The sequence below is a fragment of the Peromyscus maniculatus genome, chromosome 9, assembly GCF_049852395.1.
Source record: "Peromyscus maniculatus bairdii isolate BWxNUB_F1_BW_parent chromosome 9, HU_Pman_BW_mat_3.1, whole genome shotgun sequence".
NCBI lineage: Eukaryota > Metazoa > Chordata > Mammalia > Rodentia > Cricetidae > Peromyscus > Peromyscus maniculatus.
The window spans coordinates 16,851,092-16,871,739 of record NC_134860.1 but is presented as its reverse complement, the minus strand read 5'-3'; the positions used below and the strand labels follow the sequence as shown (position 1 = coordinate 16,871,739).

Sequence of the window (20,648 nt, the reverse complement as noted above, 5' to 3'; positions counted from 1 at the left end):
TGAAGGGTTTGAGGGTATGAACAGGTCCCAGTTATTGGAGATTGCTCAAAAGGTTGACAACAACTATGACTCCATGAAAGGAAAGCAGAATAAAAGATTGACCAGAGCTGTAGTGGCAGTACTTAGGGACAGTGATAAAAGGGATCCTAGAGTAAAAGTCAGAACTACCAGGAAAAAGAGATACCAATAAAGGACCAAAGTGATTATTGCAAACAAAAAGGCAGTGGGATCAGGATCTATCTATCCCTGGTGTATGACCTGGCTGTTTGGAGGTCATTACCTATGATGGGCCAACTTGATCAGCCTTGATGCATCGGGGAGGAGCTTGGTCTTGTCTCAACTGAATGTACTAGGCTTTGCTGACTCCCCAAGGGAACACTTATCCTTTGGGAGGAGGGAATGGGGGGTGGGTTTGGAGGGGGAAGGCTGGGGGGGCAGGAGCTGGAGGAGGGATGAGAGGGGGATCTGTGGTTGATATGGAAAATGAATAAAAAATTTCTTAAATAAAAAGGGACATTAGAAAAATGAATGCACAAATCAGAAGGGGAAAGAAGGATGATCCATTCTTCATCTGGGTGAGAACTTATGAGACCAGGGCTCTATTCCACTGAGTTCCTAGGAGCCCAAGGTTACATTAAAGGTAGAGGGCAAGTCTGTTAAATTTTTGATAGATATAGGCACAGTTCATTTGGTCCTGACAGAGCCACTTAGACCAACCAGTGATGTCTCGGTGGATGGTCATTCAAAATTCCAGACAGTGGACTTGGGACAATGTACTGGGACCATCTTCTTCTTTGTCATGCCAGACTGCCCCTCTTCTCCTAATTGTGTGAGATATATTACAAAATCCATGGACTACCATGTCCTTTGTGGAGGCCACTGTACATCTTTCTTTGAATCCTACTCAGCCTCCAACCTGTGCTCTTGTGACTTGCCCCTTTTTGGAAGAATACCTCTGCCAAGTCCAGCACCTGAAAATGGTGCTTAAAATTTCTCGATTGGATTATTAGATCACTCACTATACATGTCAAGGCAAATCAATAGATATTTCCCTAAAGTCGTAAGTGCCTAAATGTCATTCTTCTCCAAACAAAAGCCCACATAAACCTTCTTTCATTATGTATGATTGTTATGCTTTGGGGAGGCAGGTTAGGGTGATTCTAAGGATTGAAGACAGTTATTAAGATTAGCTTGTCAGAAACTAACCTGGAATTCAAAGCCAGAGATCCTGGCCTCAAATCTTGCTGTATCACATTAATTCTTTAAGTATTATTTCAAAAGATGTTAGATATACCAAGCTCACTGATCAAAGGTTTGAGAGGTACAGGAATAAAGCAAAGCAAGGTTGATGAGTGCTCCACACTGATTAAATATACAGAGCAGCTAACTTGCCAGACTTCTTTCCTACATTCCAGAGACTGAGCTAAGAATTCTTTTTTTTTAATTTGAAAATTTCTTTATTTTATTTTATTTTACAATACTATTCAGTTCTACATAACAGCCATAGATTCCCTTGTTCTCTCCCTTCCTGCCCCCCTCCCCTTCCCCCCAGCCCATCCCCCATTCCCACCACCTCCAGATCAAGGCCACCCCCGAGGACTGAGATCGACCCGATAGACTCAGTCCAGGCAGGTCCAATCCCCTCCTCCCAGATTGAGTCAAGCGTCCCTGTAAAAGTCCCAGGTTTCAAACAGCTATCTCATGCAGCGAGCCCAGGACCTGGTACCACTGTCTAGATGCCTCCCAAACAGATCAAGCCAATCAACTGTCTCACCTATTCAGAGGGCCTGATCCAGTTGGGGGCCCCTCAGCCTTTGGTTCATAGTTCATGTGTTTCCATTCGTTTGGGTATTTGTCCCTGTGCTTTATCCAACCTTGGTTTCAACAATTCTCGCTCATACAAACCCTCCTCTTTCTTGCTAATTAGACTCCCAGCGCTCCACCCGGGGCCTAGCTGTGGATGTCTGCATCCAGATTCCTCAGTACTTGGATGGGGTTTCTGGCACAACTATTAGGGTGTTTGGCCATCCCATCACCAGAGTAGGTCAGTCCCGGCTGTCTCTTGACCATTGCCAACAGTCTTTTGTGGGGGTATCTTTGTGGATTTCTGTGGGCCTCTTTAGCACTTTGTTTCTTCCTTTTCTCATGTGGTCTTCATTTACCATGGTCTCCTATTCCTTGTTCTCCCTTTTTGTTCTTGATCCAGCTGGGTTCTCCCACTCCCACAGGCTCTCTTTCCCTCAACCCTCACTGTTCATTGCTCCCACTCATGTCCAGGCTATTCATGTAGATCTCATCCATTTCTCTGTCATTGGGTGATCCCCGTGTCTTTCTTGGGGTCCTGTTTTCCAGGTAGCCTCACTGGTGATGTGAGTAGCAGTCCAGTCATCCTTGTTCCACATCTAGTATCCTCCTATGAGTGAGTACATACCATATTTGTCTTTCTGAGTCTTGGTTACCTCACTCAGGATGATTTTTTCTAGATCCATCCATTTGCCTGCAAACCTCATGATGTCATTGTTTTTCTCTGCTGAGTAGGATTCCATTGTGTATATGTGCCACAATTTATTTATCCATTCTTCAGTTGAAGGGCATCTAGGTTGTTTCCAGGTTTTGGCTATTACAAACAATGCTGATATGAACATAGCTGAGCAAGTGCTCTTGTGGTATGATTGAGCATTTCTTGGGTATATGGCCAGGAGTGGTATAGCTGGATCTTGGGGGAGATTGATTCCCAATTTTCTAAGAAAGCACCAAATTGATTTCCAAAGTGGTTGTACAAGCTTGCATTCCCACCAGCAGTGGAGGAGAGTTCCCCTAGTTCCACATCCTCTCCAGCATAAAGTGTCCTCAGTGTTTTTGATCTTAGCCATTCTGACAGGGGTAAGGTGGTATCTCAGATTTGTTTTGATTTGCATTTCCCTGATGATTAGGGATGTTGAGCAATTCCTTAAATGTCTTTCAGCCATTTGAGTTTCCTCTTTTGAGAATTCTCTGTTTAGTTCTATAGCCCATTTCTTTTTTTTTTTTTTTTTTTTTTTTTTTTTTTTTTTTGGTTTTTCGAGACAGGGTTTCTCTGTGTAGCTTTGCGCCTTTCCTGGAACTCACTTGGTAGCCCAGGCTGGCCTCGAACTCACAGAGATCCGCCTGCCTCTGCCTCCCGAGTGCTGGGATTAAAGGCGTGCGCCACCACCGCCCGGCAAGCCCATTTCTTAATTGGACTGTTGGGCATTTTGATGTCTAATTTCTTGAGTTCCTTATATATTCTGGATATCAGTCCTCTGTCAGATGTGGGGTTGGTGAAGATCTTTTCCCATTCTGTAGGCTGTCGCTTTGCCTTGTTGACTGTATCCTTTGCTCTACAAAAGCTTCTCAGTTTCAAGAGGTCCCATTGATTGATTGTTTCTCTCAGTGCCTGTGCTACTGGTGTAATATTTAGGAAGTGATCTCCTATGCCAATGCATTCAAGACTACTTCCTACTTTCTCTTCTAGCAGGTTCAGAGTAGCTGGATTTATGTTGAGGTTCTTGATCCACTTGGACTTAAGTTTTGTGCACGGTGACAGATATGGATCTATTTGCAGCCTTCTACATGTTGATATCCAGTTATGTGTAGTGGGTAGCCATTCCAGTTTGGATCTGGAAGCTCCAACCCCCATTGAGACTCTGGCAACTGTCACGCCTACGAGGCGGGGCGAGGGGAGGTGCTGGAAACCTAGGAGCTGGATGGGCAAGCGCTCGCTCTGGGCGCGCTCTCTGCACCTGGACCCTGGATGGTGGAGATTGATTGTGCAGAGCTCCAGAGAACACCGCTGGATTGCTATACGCCTTCCCCAGACCCCCGCGACCTATCCATTCTTTCATTTGTGAGTCATCCACTAAATAAATCTTACTTTTAACTACGTGGAGTGGCCTTTATAATTTTCCCCAATAGTTATGCCAGCACCATTTGTTGAAGATGCTTTCTTTTTTCCATTGTACACTTTTGGCTTCTTTGTCAAAAATTATATGTTCATAGGTATGTGGGTTAATGTCAGGGTCTTCAATTCGATTCCTTTGGTCCACATGTCAGTTTTTATGCCAATACCAGAGCTAAGAATTCTTAATTGTGTGGTCTGGGCAGATATAGGTCTGTGCTTTACAATGTGTAGGTCTATTTGTAGGAAGAAGAGTTTCATAAAGCTCTTAGCTAGAAAAACTAAAGTTTTTAAAGGACAGATAAAGATTAACACAGGCCAATTTGTTCTTCCTATGGAGCTTAGTCTTGTTTTGACCAAAAGAACAAGGGAAGGGGGTGACTGAAGGAGGACTGTTGGTATTCCAATCTCTGGACTTGTGAAATTTACCTCCCAAGTCAATACTTCAGCCCTGTAGTGACTCCTCATACTCTGCCAGGCCATCCTTGAAGGAAACATAGTACAATAGGTCCAACTACTTTAAAATCAGAACTTGTTAGCTCAACAAGACATGCATCATGGTTGTTGTGAGAACATCAAATACAGGTATTCACTTTTTCATTTTGCAAATTATCTTTAACTTCAGAATATAAATAATGTGCAAACACAGGTCCCATTTTCTGGATTATTTCTTAAATAGGCTGAAGTCTATTAGTACCTAAATTGCTTCATAATTGACTTATTAAATTATGGTCTAATAGTGGAATTCTAAGTTGCTGACTATAGACACAGCTCAAAATGTGGGATCAACTTTTGTCACTGACTGGATGATGATGATGATTCTAGACACGTCACTTCAAGGGACAGGATATGGTAAAGCTGTATAATAGGTATGAATTATCTTATGGAGGGAGCTCAGCTCTTTTACTAGAGACTGATAACTGCTGGCAGAGAGAGCTTTGTATATATGGCAAATATGAGAACACCAGCTGCGATCCCTTCTCTGGTCCTGTAGAATTTAGCTCCCAAGTCAATGCTACAATCCTGTAGTAACTGCCAGGCTATCCTTGAAGGAATCACAGTAGAGTATGTCCAGCTACTTTAGAATCAGAACTGCTTAGCTCCAAGAGATATATGGAAACTGGTTCTGGTGTCAATGTGGACCCTGGGCCCAAATCACCCACCATAAAATCCAGGGCAACATAGTGAAGTGAATGAACATGCCACTGGGTACAGGTCATGGAATCACTAGCTTCTGTCCTGGCTAATCTCATGATCTGCTCAGGAAGAAGTAGGGACACCTATGCTACCCCACCCCCACATGGTTAGCATAAGGTCTAGATGTGTCCAGAGATAATGGGGAGAATGGAGTACTTGTACCATGTGCTCTGTACTTTGTCTTTCATCTTTATTTTTAAAATAAGAAGCTTGTTTTTAGAATTTATCAATTTCTTTTCTTTTTTTGAGGACTATACTGACTTTATCATTCTTTGAGACTGTAATTACAGCACTTCTTTTCCTTTCTTCCCTCCCAAACCTCCCATATACCCCTCCATATCTCCTTCAAACTCAGGCCTTTTTTTTCACTAATTGTTATTGCATGTCTCTATGTATATGTAAATATATGTATATTTCCAAATATAACTTGTTCAGTCCATGTAATGCTACTTGTATTTTTGTTTCTAGGGCTGAAGTTTGGCACTGGCTAACCAATTGGTGTGCTCTACCCTGAGGAGGATTACCTCTCCTGCTCCCAGCGTTCCTCAGTTGCCTGTAGTGGTTTTTTTTTTTTTTTTTTTTTTTTTTTTTTTGTGTGTGTGTGTGTGTGTGTGTGTGTATAGTGTTGAACCTTGTAGACTTTCCACCAACAAGTTTGACATGTCTTTTGGTGTTATGTTTGGGCAGTCATGTTAATGAAACTTTTTGGGTATATCTTCTGATATAAATACTAAGAGACATACTCTCACAACAAACTTCCCAATCCTCTGGCTCTTACAATCTTTCTGCCTTCTGTTTCACAATGTCCCCAGATCCTTAGGTAAGGGAGTTTTTGTAGATGTGTTCATTGGGACTTTCAAAGGAAGGAGACCATGAACAGTACTACTCAGTTGTGATGCTTATGAACAACATCAATCACCAGCATGGCATGGCAACTCTAATGTGCAAGAATAGTAACCAAGAGCTCTCTACTTGGACTCAACTTCCTTTCTTAAAGAATTGGCTACAATGTGATTTGGTTTACCTTTGAGTACTGTTCACTATTTGTTTCCTTAATTACTAAAATAAGCATATCTATAGTGATATTTACTGAGAAAAAATTTCATCAAATTTGCCATTAGAATGTGGGCAGATAAACACTCAGACAAGAACTACTTGTGATGACTTGTAGGTATGAATTTGTCTCTCATTGATGAGATGACCTTAGAGTAGTGTGTCTGTCGTTGCTAGTTTGAGGCTAGTCTGGGCTATATAGTGAGACCATGCCTCAAAAACAAATGATTCTGGGCTGGATAGATGCCTCTTTGATTAAGATTAAGAGCACTTGTTGCTTTTACAAGAGATCCTGTGTTTGTTTTCCAGCATCTACATATTGATTCACAACTATCCATAAACTCCAGTTCCTGGGGAAATCACACCCTTCTCTGACCTCCATTTGGTGCCAGGCACACACATGGTATGCATATATACATTCAGGTCAAAATAGACATAAATAAAATAAATTAATGAAAAAATATTTGGATGCCTGTCAACATGTCATATGTGGTTAAGGACTCAAGCTTGGGTCACACCACGTTTCACCATTTGTAAATTTCTTAGGGAAAGTTGTAGGTAGGTACATGCTAAGCCCAGTGTTTTCAATTGTTAAATGGGAATAATAGTACCTACTGCTGCTAGTAGGGGCAAAGTGAGGAAGGAAGAGGTGGCAATGGGTTAATTCTGCGAAACAATGAAGAGGAAAGCTCACTGGATTTGATCACATTGTGTGTGTGTGTGTGTGTGTGTGTGTGTGTGTGTTGGCTGTGATAAATGAAGCCAGGCGTTAGTGGTACAAATTATTCTTGTTCTCTTAACAAGGAGTAACAGGGAAGGAGCCAATTCTAATATGTGTGGAAATGGGTGGGCATTTTGAAGGGAGAGTAACGGAGAAAGGAGGTGAGTGAGTGGGAATTTATTAGAGCTGGGGAAGTTGATTAAACTGCTGTGTCTGTTAGTTAGCAACTATTTATGTTAAGATTCCATCTTTTCATGGAAGCTACAAAGCAGAGGCCTCATCTCTCCTGATTGTATTTCCACCAATGTCTCTCAGAGCTTGAGAAACACACACTTACATCTGCCTCTCAAGGGAGCAGTAGCGATTGGCAGAGCTCTAAGAAAGAGGGAAGGGCAGTGGTCAGGTGTGGGTTAGAACAAGTGACATGTTCTTTGCACAGCCACAAGCTTCTTCAGACAGGAAGTCAAAGGAAGGCTAAGGAGACAGGGAGTGGGGTTTAGTATGGTAGAAACCAAGTTAGTATTGGTTGTCTCTTAGTAGGTGGATGGGACTCAGAACTCAAGCTGCTTGTCAAGAAGAGGTCAGTACAGAGAATGCTGTACTACCTCCCACTCTGTAATTTATGAGCGGGAAAACAATACCTGAAATGACTTGGAGAATCTTAACAGTAGTTTTTAATATTCCATTCATAATTGGAGAGCTTGGCTCCTGCTTGTGTTAGGAACTCATAGAGCATTGCAGATGGCCAGATCCTTCAGGATGTGACAGCTGACCCTGGAGGTGAGATCATCAGCCCTCATTTTAAATTATATTGTAATATAAATTACAATTGCTCTAGCCTGGTTCTCCTGGTACTTCCCCTCTTTGTTTTAGGCTGTTTCTCTGCTTAAGGCCTTGCCACCTAAAATCCATTGTCAGCACAAAGGATTTTTTTTTTCTTGAAAAGAAATGCTAAGTAAGCTCACAGTGTGACCAAGATTATTTTTTTTTAACTTTAAAAGCTCTGTTTCTTTGCATTAGTATTATGGCTTTTTAGAAATATACTTTGGTATTTCAAATTACTTCCTGTCCTGTATCCATGAGATATGTTACTTGGAAAACATTCAGTCATCTGGTAAAGGCTGCTGCTTCATTTTTTTTTTTTTTTTTCACTTTAAAGGGTTGACAGAAATATTCAAATAATGTACTGGTTTATCAGCTTCAAAGCTTAGTTATAGCAAAACACCATTGGAATTAGGCTGAAAATACTAGGTGGGTTTATTCTTTCCATTTTGTAGGAAGGAATCTGCCTTCCCTGGGGAGCTGCTTGCTAAAGCTTTTTTGGGGGAATGACAAGGAACCACTTCCTCCATTTTTAGACTTCCATCTTTCCAAGCCATTTTCATGATCTCATTTCATCTGCATAACAAACTGTAGAACTCATCAGAGCAAAAGCCCAGGTGATAGGTGCACAGAAGAGCCTGATGCCTGGGTGGTGCTGTCAATGAAGACATGTATCTTGTCATTGCAAACCCAGCCAAAAGTTGGCGATCCTTGAAGAGACCTCATCAGGGATGAGACATTGGAATGTATTCAAATTTCAAAGCTGAGCTTTACTAGCTGAACATTTGGGAGAACTTTAAGAGTGTTTTTCCTAATGCTAGGTTGCTTCACTTAAAAAATATTCTTTTTTGACATATAATTCATAAATGGGGTGTTCATACATTGTATTTTGATCATAATCATCCCAGTTCCTCCCAAATCCACCTCCCATGTTGTACTTGATAGGCTTAGTGTCTTCATTTTCTTTTATAGATCCACCCAGTTTAATAGCCATCAACAGAGTGTGGTCAACTTACCTGAGGCCACACTGTTAAAGAAAACCAAATTTTCCTTTTCTAGGCTTAGGGATCATATTGGAAGAGGAGGCAGAAAGATTGAAAGAGCCAGGAGTGATGGATGACTACAATCAAGCAGTGTTTCTAGACACAACAGGGCAGTTACACGTAAGAACATATAATGGTTGTATCAGCATGCAAAAGACATTCAGAAGACCAAGTAAGAGAAAATCTGAGCATGTAGGGGCAGATGGACATGACGTTCTCTCTCTAACTGAGGAACTATTAGTGAAGATTTTTTTGTTTTTAATTATGTGTGGGTGAGTGTCTCTGTGTGTATTTATATGCATATTCATATTTGGGTAGCTATGGAGGCCAGAGGAGGATGTCAAACCTCTTGGAGTTGGAGTTACAGGTGGTCATAAGTTTTCTGATGCTGGAACCAAACTTGGTTTCTTCTTCTTACCAGCTGAACCATCCTTCAGTCCTTCAGTTGGTTTTCCTTCTGGATTTCTCTGTATGAAATTCTTTATTTGTATCTTGTATTGGCTTCTTTATTACATTCAGCTGTTTGTGTTCAAGAGGATTTAAATAATTCTTTAAACATATTTATAATCACTCCTTTAGTTCCTTATCTGGAATGATCCATATTCATGTATTCCCAACTTGTATTTGCTGGCATTTCACTTTGAACAGTTACACTTTCTATGTTGTAACATCCCTCCTTATTCTCTTTGCCATCCTTGTCCTGTTCCAATTTCAATTCAAGGTGCATTGAGTTACTCTGTCCTCATAGGGTGAGTTAAAGAGTGTTTTATTCCCCCCTGGTGTGTTCCTGTGTTCTGGAAGAGCTGAGTGACATTGAAAGACTCAGATGTTTATAACTTGGAGTTTGCCCTTAAAAACTCTTAGACCTTGTGCTATCTTAAAGGAAATCTTGTCTTTATCATTCTAAAGAAATCATTCATTTTGTTTAAAGTCAATGAATTTATCATAATTTTAAAATTAATCTTGGACAATTGAAAATCTAGTTATTTTTCTAGTTGACATTTCTTCATACTTGTTGACCTGTCAAATTTTGATTTGTTTATATAAGAGCTATACTTTGAAGGAAAATATAATCATGTCCTCTTTTTTTCCTCTTTAAACCCTTACTTTATGAATTATTACTTTTCTTTTGAGAAGTAATAGTTTGATTTATCTTTGTTTTTGGTTATGTGTGTGTATGTCAGTATGAAGGTGTGAGTGCATGAGTACAGACACCCCCAGATACCAGAAGAGGACAATGGATTCCTTGGAGATGAAGTTACAGCATGTTGTGAGTTTCCTGCTTTGGACGTTTGCACACAGGTCATCTACAAAAGCAGTGTGAGATCTTAACTGCTGAACTATGTCTCCAGCTTTGAATCATTACTTTTCCATTTGATTTTTTGTTGTCAGATTGTATTTTTTCTTGATGTCCCTCACCTGCAGTATTTCTTCTCTCTTTCTTATCAATTGGATTCCTGGAGCCCAGCCTGGAACCTGGCCATAGATCTCTGTATCTGCCTCCACCAATGACTAAGCCTCTTGCTTGGCTACTGCACAGTGTATATGTGGTCATGTAGCAACACATGGTGCTGTGCAGCTAGAGGGTCTGTGTTCACATACTAGAATCATCTCTCAGCAACCAAGTGGCCCCAGGAAATCTTACAAGCCATTGCAGCCTCAGTAATTCTGAATGGTCTTATTAAATAAGAAACAAAGAGCCAAATGCAGAATTAAAAGCCCAGAGATCAGAGAGCAATAGCCAAGAGCTGAGACCACTTTCTTACCACCTGCTGCTGCCGCCGCCCTTCCCCTGAGAGAGAGACCTACTTCCGGTGTGTCTGTATTTTTATTGACTTTCTGTTCTGCCTTCTCATTGATTGTAAATCCAACCACATGACCTCCTCATCACTGCCTGTCTATACAGAGCTCCAGGTCTCTATGGTTGGTATTGAGATTAAAGGCATGTGTCTCCATGCTGGCTGTGTCCTTGAATACACAGAGATTCTGCCTGTCATGTGATCGGGATTAAGGGCATGTGCTACCACTGCCAGACTTCTGCTAAATGGCTTGCTATTAGCTCTGACCCCCAGGCAACTTTATTTATTAACATACAAATAAAATCACATTTCAGCACAAATAAAATATCACTGTACAGAGAAGAGAATGCTCTCTGTATCTCTGTTGGTTGGCTTTCTACCAAACCCTTTCCTTAAGCAAAATGTTAGAGTCTTAATGTTGCCTCCTAACCCAGCACCACTGTATTGGCTTTTAAAAACCATTTATTTTGTTTTTGAGATTATATTGTAGTTATATTAAAGTCAACACCATAAATTGGCTTCTCTGCATGTTAATCAGTGAGCTTTTCTTAATGTGATGGTTCTCCTTTTTCCAAATTGTGGAATTCAAGTAATCTTTGGAATTGTTTATTTTTTCCTTCCAAACACTGCACAACTACTCGGAAAAACAAATTTACAGTTTGTATATGTTTTTCTTTCAGATTATTATTTTATTGTTATAACATTTGTTTTATTATAAATTTATTTTTATTAGTACATATTAATATACAGAATAATGGGTTCCATTGTGAAATTTCACATATGCATGCAACACGCATGTTAATTCATTAGTTACTATGCTGCAAGCTCTCAAGGACCTCTCATTCCCTCTAAAAACTTTTAGAGGATACAAAGCAAGAAGAAAGAATTTGGTTGAAGTGGGTAAAGTTCTAGTGAGATGATCAGTTGGCAGTTTCTGACAAAGTCTTACTTTGGTCATCAAGGTGGGCTTTGCTTTGTTTACAGAAGAATCCATGGCAGTGATGCCACCTTAGTCTAAGGATCACACAATAAAAATATATTTGTCAACAGTTATATTATTTCATTATTAGTTTGTAGGAAGGAGGAGAGGAGAGGAAAGGGGAGAGGGAAAATATGGATCATTTATGATGACTTTGACAGATATCACAGTTTTACCTGTTTTGAATTTTTAAAAATAGTTTTTTTTTAATTCTTGAGAATATATATACATACATATACACATACGAGGAAATATCACACCTACTCATTCCCCCTCTCATGCTCTCTGCTACCCTCCAACATATTCCCCTTCCAACTTCATGCCTGTATCTTTTTTCTTTTTCTTTTTTGATAATCCAGTAAGTCCAATTAATGCTGCCCATATGTGCATAGGTGTGGGTATCTACTGGAGAATGGAGACCTATCAGTGGCCATACCATCAATAAGGTGTGATTCTCCCTCAGTGAGCAGCTTCTTAGTAAGAGGGGAGTTTCAGAGATCACTTCCACCATCTATCATTGTGAAGACTGAGTCTGATCCAGGGTAAAGTCCACAGGATTATGACGAGCCCCACAAGTCCCAGAGGCCAGCAAGACAAGTCTGAAACACATGGTGACCTGCTTAATGTCTCTTCCCTTTTATCATCTCCTGTGTTACACTCTAAGAAAAATGTCCAGTTAGAGAGGGCAGTGTTTTGTCACAGGCCTTTCAGCGAGCATGTAGGATATTTATTATTATATTTAGCTCTAAAAGAAACTCAAATCTTAGGGGCACTTGTGCATCACATTGTTATACAGGACAATTACAAGCCAATTGCCTCTAATAATTGGCTCTAATGTACATGCTTAACTTGTTGAACAAATTCAAAGGTGGCACTTATCTTTTTAACCTTTTAAAATACATTGGATAAGATAATGCAGAATTTGCATGTGGGCCTAGAGGAGGTAAAGGAATTTTTCCTTAAAAAAATCTTATAACAAATTTCTGAATTTTGATTTTGAATGATCTCCATTGACTGTACATCTGTGTTTTCCCCAAATTCAGACATAGAAATCTTAATTTGGAAGGTGATGATGGTAGGAGGTAGGACCTCTTGGAGTTCATAAGTGTTATTATAAAAGAGACCCCACATAGCTTTTTTTTTTGGTCATTTTTATCACATTGGGACACAGGGGAGGATGCCATCTCTTAGGCAGATGCTGAGTATGCTGATAATGTCATGTCATCTTGCACTTTCACCCCCCAACACTCTGAGAGACAAATTTCTGTTGATTACATTAGACCTGGTTTATAGCATTTTGTTACAGCATCCAGGTAAACAAGGACAGCAATAGACTTTATTCCTCACTGAGATTCATAAAATTATCCTTGGAGTTGGTTAAATACTAGGTATAGTTGAAACTTTGGGCCCTTCCTTACTCTTTATTGTTAAGACTTCCCAGGTCTCCCAGCATTCCATAAGTGGCAGCCACCTTCACTGTAGACAGAATATCTGTCTCATACTGCCTCCCATTCCCATCACTCTCTGTCTAGCTATGAATCCCGCCTCATGAACTTGTTTGTGATTTTGAATTATCCTTGGACTTAGCAATGAATTTCCTTTCATAACCTCTGTCTCACACTGTGTTCTCTTCCTTTTGGATTATAATGTACACCTAAGCAAACATTTGTGCCTACCTCTTCCTTATTTGCCAACTAGGAGGGCACTAATTCAGAGAATAGCCATACAGAGGATGTCGGCAGATATCCCAAAGGACACTGCAGAGAATTTAAAGCACACTGGGATGGAGCATATAGGGGAGTGGACAGAAGCAGGGATGGGTGGAACAGAGGAGTAAAGGATTTTGCTATGTGCCAAATTGTTAATAGGTGGATGGTAGTCTCTAGTTTCTACTGTCAAAAGAAGAGCTTCCTGCATAGATGATATCATACAAATGTATCATTAGCCTTTAAACAAGTTTTTCTCCCAGAAACCCTGTGAATGTAGAAAAGTCTGCACTGACCCTGAAGTACTGGAGAGAGAGCCACCATGAGCCAGAGATTCTAATAAAATTTTGCTATTAATCTTCAGAGCCACTAAACTGAGTGACAGGGGCACCATTGTGAATGCCCTTTTGAGAAAGCAAAGCATTGGCTCAGAAAATCACTCCAGTCTAGGCTGGGCAGCCTTACTTCTCTTGTTGATTCAGTGCATCAGGCAATGAGATGGCTATATGATATAGGGAATAATCTAGCTAAATCTTTTTTGGCCTCTCAGAATCAGGCATTTGGTAAAATCTTGGTAAACCACAGAAGTAGTACAAATGCCCAGAATTTTAAGGACTCTTCTATGGATGAAAGGAAGGAATTAGATGTTTTCTGATGTGGTCTAAAAGGGCATCTCAGAGGAAGCCAGGGAAAACAGCAGAATGTAGAGTAGGGGCAGTTCTCTCCTTCTCAGGCTGTGTAAGCTGTAGGTCTAGATAGGAAATGGTGAGTCATGAGAAATCAGCCTCAATATTTTGTATTAAATAAAGTTCTGTACTAAATTGTTTTATTTTGCATTTAAAGATGAATAATAACAAATTAAAAGTTAGTGTAGGTGCATTTCCTTCATAACTGATCATATTTCCATAATATGAAATGAAAAATCAAACTATTATCTCAATTAGAGACCGAGCAAAGCTTGGTAAAATTACACATCAAAAGTAATATAATAGTAACAGCTACTTAAAAATGGGCATAAAATTATATCTTAAGTGATTCCATATCTCATCCTGAAAGTATGAATAAAAAAACCTTAAAACATTCTTGCTTTTGCCTCAACATTTCCATTTCTGAAAATTAAGTGAAAAAATAATTCCAAGGGTGAACACACTATTTCCTTTTTAGAGTAGTTAGCTCTCATATCAAAAGCTGAGCAGGGTCCTGTTTCAGCTCACACAGCTTAGACCTTGACAGTGCAACCACACATACCCCTAAAAACAACTGCTTTGCTGTTAGTCTGTGGTGATCCCACCGTAGAAGAGGTGTTGGAAAATGTTTTCCATATAGGACAAAGTATCAAGCAGGCTTTGGGGGTTTGTGGTCTCAGCAGCAATGACTGAACTCACTGCTGTGCTGGGGGGACATCTGTACTCAATAAGTAAATAAAGTACTCATTATATTCAGACCTTGAATATGAATTTTATAAAATTTTCTTGCACCACAAAATAGTATTCTTTTAAAACTTTTCTCCCCAGTGGTTTTTAATTTAAAAACTACTGTAGCTCAGAAGCTACATGGAAACATTCAGTAAGGAGTATTTGATCCCTGCTATAGAATAAAGCTTTATAGTAGGAAATACAATGATTCTGTATGACTAAGAATGGAAATATGCTATGAAGCAATGTATACATTATCAGACCATTACCTTAAAAGAAAGTGGATACTGCTCAAGGGTGCAGGTTGGAGGTAAGAGCAAGGCAGCATGAAGGTATGGGCAGCAGCACAATGAGGAAATCTGCAACTTGATGAAAGCTGAGATCAGCAAAAGTGCTTGTATATGTTTCTTTTTTTCCTTTTAGGGTCCTGTCATGGGTCTGCCATAATATGATGCCCAGCCTAGCCTGCTACAGGGATGTGAGACATAGAAGAGCCAGGCTGTTGAAGTTAAGGTTACCCTAGATCAGCCGTGCCATGGTAAGTGAGAGACCCTTGCTGAGATCATCAATAAGAAGTGGGGGTTTGGGGCTGGCTTATTGTACAACAGTGTTGAGTCAGACAGTTTTGAGTGATGTTATCAACATCAGTAGATGATTCAACAGATCTAAGAGATGCAGGGAGAGAGAGGTGAGAGGTCATGGGTTGAGTACAAGAGAAACTCTAGTTCAGGGTAGAGGGTTAGACTCTACTTTTAGGATAGGGAGAGGCCCCAATTTTCGTGTCTGGTACCCAAGGCTATATACCACTGTGTTTATTACATTTCCAATGACCAGAAAACAATATTATTCTCAAGAATAGGTTTTGTAAGGGATTGCCTACGCTTGCTCACAATTCCCTCTGCTGAAGAAATTAGCAGCATGGGAGCAGCCTAGGAGTTGTGGCAGACATCTCTAGTACGAGTTTCTGGGTGGTGATTTAGAATTTGAGTACCTGATCACTAATGCTTTTAGATAATATTTCTGCAGAGAAATTAGGGACCCTTATTAAACAAATATTCTTGGACTTCTTAAAAACACCTCCAAATTCCAAAGTAGAGATTCTTAGACAATCTCTGACCCTAGGCTATAATGAGTGGTAGTCAGGTATGGTACCTTTTGTTATTTGGTTTCCAAAGAAGAGTCTTGGTCCAGAAAAAGCTGCAAAGTGTTTACAATGGGTTCAACAACTTGAGATTGCTTTAGTAAGTATGAAACTATTTTTTTTTCTGGTGAATTCTTTTCCATCTAGATTCCACATGGAATTAAAGATTTCTTAGTCTTCTGAACAGAAGTAACTTTAAACTTTAAAGAAGAAACTTTAAACCCTTCTGTTTTGCATAGCACCTTACAAAGCCCCTTCACAGAAAGCACCCCACTTGTACCCATGATAATCCCAAGGCCTGCACTAGTATTTACATATTAAATGAGAAAAAAAACCTGGAAGTAAGAGAGAGTAACTTATTTTGGGTTCAAGTTCATTAAGTAGAAGAAATTGTACGCGATACCCATGTCTTTGATTTAAAGTCCACGCTCCTCTTCAGGACAGCACAGCTTTCTCCCTGAGCACTGCTTCTTGGGTTAGCTATTTATGATTGATTTGACCAATTTTCTCTCTCTGAAGCTGAAGAACTGGTTTCTTCAGAGCATTGCCTGCTGTTTCCAGGAAACTAGCTGCAGAGCCAAGTGGAAGATTGCTGCCTGCTAGGCAGTCACGGAGAACATTTGTAAAATTCCCCAGCTACTATATGCACTACAGTAGTGTGGCACAGGCCAGTCCCTCAGAGTCCTAAATTGGTGTTTTGTTGAATGTGCCTTAACTAAATTATGGGATGGTGCTAGGTCCTTCTCTCTTCTGCTTTCTTTTTTACATTCTATGCTTCTTTTCATGCAGCCATCACTCTTCTAATTCCCAAGGACTTTGTCCCCTTTTCTTGTCCCACCCTCAGTTTTGAACAAGGGCATACACCAGAATTCAAGCCTGAAGTTATGTCCCTGTGACATCATCAGTCTCACGTCCTGCTCTCTTTCACATACTGCACTCAGTGATCAATTGCAGAGGAATTTTGTTTCCTTCGCCATCTCCATTCCCTCTTCTCCCTGGACACTATGCCTTGGGTTAAGCTTTGGATGTGGACATAGGTCACTTCCACGTCTATAGAAATCCTCAGTAGAAGACCAAAGTGAATAGTGTATTAGTCAGACTTTCTGTCACTGTGGTGGAATGAATACTCGACATAGATTACTTTAGGGAGGGTTATTTTTAATCATGGCCTCAGGGATTTTAGTCTGTAATCTTTGACTCTGATGATTATGAGCCTTTAGTGAGGCAACATCATGGTGGTAGGAACAGTGGCAGGTGTGACTAACTTGATGGAAGATGTGACATGGGGAGAGGGAAAGGGAGAGGGAGAGGGAGAGGGAGAGGGAGAGGGAGAGGGAGAGGGAGAGGGAGAGGGAGAGGGAGAGGGAGAGAGAGCGTTTATATTAGTGAGGACCCTCAACTTATGAGAGCTCATCACCTGTATTTGCAGGTTCCTCTTGAGACTTCACTGATCCTTTAGTGTCACCCTCACAGCTTCATTTCTTTTGTCCAAGGAGTTGCCTACAGGAAATCTAACCCTGTCACTCACTTCCTGGCCTCCCAGGATTTCCTTTGAGATCTTTGTAAAAACCTACAAAACCAGCACGGTGTGGATGACATGAAGCTCTACCAGTCTGAGTAGTGGTCATGTCTCCTCAGATCACTGGCTACAACGTCCTCTGTGTTTGGATGGCTGAATTCAGGGAAAACCTTTCTTAGGCTGCCATGTGTGGGCAGGGAGCCCTGGAGTTGTCTTCCTAAAGTGAAGTCTTTCAAATGAGTTTAAACTGATACACCCTAGAGCCAGTGAGGGTGAGAATCTCGCCAACTCCTCAAATACACTCAAGGCATCTTTCCTATCGTCCTGGCACAAAGCACTCATCGTCTTTTAAATGACTCTGATCTCTTCAGCAGCCAAGCTTTTCTGGACTCCAACTTCGAACACTCTCTTCTGGGCAAACTGCAAGTTTCCCAAACCTTGCCACTTGGCTTTTTGCTCACAAATTTTACTTAAACTTTATGAAAAGCGGCCAACACTATCCATCTGACAGTTGGATGAACTTAAAAATTTCTCTACCAGTTTAATTAGTCCATCAACTTTAAAGTTTGCTTCCCACAAAGTCTTCAACAGGAACAAAATATAGACAACATTTTAACCAGAATATAGCATTAATGGCCAGCAGCCCAGTTCCCCCACAGAGTTCTGTTGTCATCTGGATTTACGGTGTAGTCTTTACTGTCTGTGTTCCCACTGGCATTCTGACTTTCTAAGCACTCTTCAGAATCCATCAAACTGAACTTTTCTATCCAGCAACTTCAAACTTTTCTAGCGACCTCCTGCAAACCAGTTGTAGGCTTATGAATAGCAAGATCATGGCAAAAGTTCTACTCCTAGGATTAATTGTTGGTGTCAGCCAGACTTTCTCTCAATGTGACAAAAAAGCCTGACATAAACAGCTTTAGGGTGGAAGTGTTTGTTTTGGTCATGGTTTCAATGATTTAAATAGTTCTTGGCTCCATTGATTAAAGGCCCAGTGTGAGCCATAGCAGCATGATAGGACAGGTTCTTACCTCATGGAGAATAGAAAACACACACACACACACAGAGAAAGGGGGGTGGAGAATATGCTTTCCTAGTGGCTCTTCTCCCTCTCTCCCTTTATCCCATCAGGACCCCTGCTTCTGGAGTGGTGTCACCCACATTGAGAGAGGGTCCCCCCAACTTAGTCAATCCATTTTCACAAAATTTCAGCATAATTTTAATTTGTGTTTCCTTGATGATGAAGGATATTGAACATTTTTTTCCCAAATATTTATTGACTTCTTGAATATCTTTTCTGAGAACCATCCATTCAACTAATAACCAGGTTTCTTACTTGGATGAACTTTGGTGTTTAATTTTGTAGTTGTCTGAATATTCTAGACACCAGTCCCCTGTCTGAGTATGGTTGCCAAAGATTTTCCCATTCTGTAGTCTCTTTTTACACTCTGGTGACCAGATTCTTTGCTGTGCAGCCTTTTAATTTCATGTGACTATAAGTTAGTTCCGGCTTTTTTCTGACCTTCTAGAGTCTTTTTCAGAAAGAACTTGCCTATGTCTGAGTCATTTCTTCCATTTTCAACGACATTTTTATTGTGTCATGGTTTATATTAAGGCTTTTGGTTCATTCTGAGATGAGTTTTGTTCAAGGTGAGAGAGAGATGGATTTTTGTTTCATTCTCCTAAACAATAAATATCCAGTATTTTTCTGTATCATTTGTTGAAAAGGCTTTTTCTCATGTTATTTTTTTTTTAAAAATTTTTTATTTGACAATATCTTTTATTTTATTTTTTATTAGTTCTTTGAGAATTTCAGATCCACTTCACTTCATGTACATGGGGCAAAGCATCAATAGTAAATTCTCCATGGCCATTGATGTCCCTAGCTATGGGCTTTTGACTGGTGCTATGCTGCCAGAATGGATCTTAATTTTTTTAAACACCTTTGTCAGTGATTGGGTGGCTGTGTGTGTGAGGGTTAATTTCTGAATTCTCTATTCTATTTAGTATGCACATGCCATACATTTTTTGTTATTATGTCTCTGCAGTATAATTTGAGATCCATTATTATTTTTCCTTGGGATGGTTTAGGCTATCTGGGATCTTTTCTATTTCCATATGAATATTAGAATACTTTCCTACTTCTGTGAAAAACACACTTGGAATTTGTGGTGGTTTGAATAGAAATGGCCCTCCATAACTCGTATATTTAAATGCTGAGTCACCAGACAGTGGCACTATTAGGAGGTGTGGCCTTGTTGGAATAGGTGTGGCCTTGTTGGATGGAGTGTGTGACTGGAGGTGGGCATTGAGGTTTCAGAAGCTCAAGCCAGGCCCAGTAGCTCACTCGTTTTTCCTGCTGCCTGCAGATTCAGGTATAGAACTCTTAGCTTATTCTCTAGCACCATGTCTACCTGTGTGCCACCATGCTTCCTGCCATGATGATAATAGACTAAACCTCTGAACCTGTAAGCTAGCCCCAGTTAAATGCTTTCTTTTATAAGAGTTGCCATTATTATGGTGTCTCTTCATATCAATAGAAACCTTAACTAAGACAGAATCATAATAGGGATTTTTGTTGAGTCTGTGGATCTCTTTAAGTGTTATAGACATTTTTATAGTACCAATTTTGCCTATCCATGAGCATGTAATATCTTCTCGTCTTCTATTGTGTTCTTCACCTTCTTTCTTTTGTATTTTAGTGTTTCTGTTGCGGAAGTATTTCACCTCTTTGGTTAAATTGTTCCTAGAGTGTTGTGTTGAAGCTACTTTGAAATGAATCATGCCAGTGAACTTCTTTTTCACAAGTTTATGTGGCATATACAAAGGCTACTGATTTTTACATGTTGACTTTGTATCCTGATACTTTGCTGAATGTATTATATTAGGTCTGAGAGGTCTCTTATGGAGTCTTTAGCATCTTTTAAATATAGAATCATGTCTGCAAATAGAGATGGTTTGAATCTCTCTTTAACTGTATGTATCCATTTTTTCTTGTCATATTGCTCTAGCTAAGGGATTGAATACTGTATTGAACAAGAGAAGACTGTATCCTTGCTTAACACATGATTTTAGATGAAATGCTTTCAGTTTTTACCTCTTTGGTATAATATTGGCTATAGATTTGTTGTAAGTAGGGTTTATTATGGTGAGATATATTTCCTTTATTACTTGCTATTTTTGACTTTTTACAAGGAAAACAAATGTTGAACTTTTCCAGTGTCCCTTACTCCATCTACTGGGAATGCAAATTCTGTCCCAGGTCTGTTTATACACTGTGTTGCATGTATTAGTTTGTACTACTGAACCATCCTTACATCTCTGGGATAAAGCTTCC

The 20,648-nt window shown here is 40.0% G+C and overlaps 1 long non-coding RNA gene across 3 annotated transcripts in view; it reads left to right on the top strand.

Moving 5' to 3' along the window:
- LOC121832188 (uncharacterized) overlaps nucleotides 1–20,648 on the top strand; it is a 141,117-nt gene that overhangs the window by 37,234 nt on the left and 83,235 nt on the right. For 2 of the 3 annotated variants that reach the window (XR_013042219.1, XR_013042220.1), the window contains one exon: nucleotides 15,075–15,189. This is a non-coding gene — a long non-coding RNA (uncharacterized LOC121832188). Of the gene's footprint in view, nucleotides 1–5,822; nucleotides 10,023–15,074; nucleotides 15,190–20,648 lie in introns of those variants that run through there. The other variant, XR_013042221.1, reaches the window with a different exon arrangement.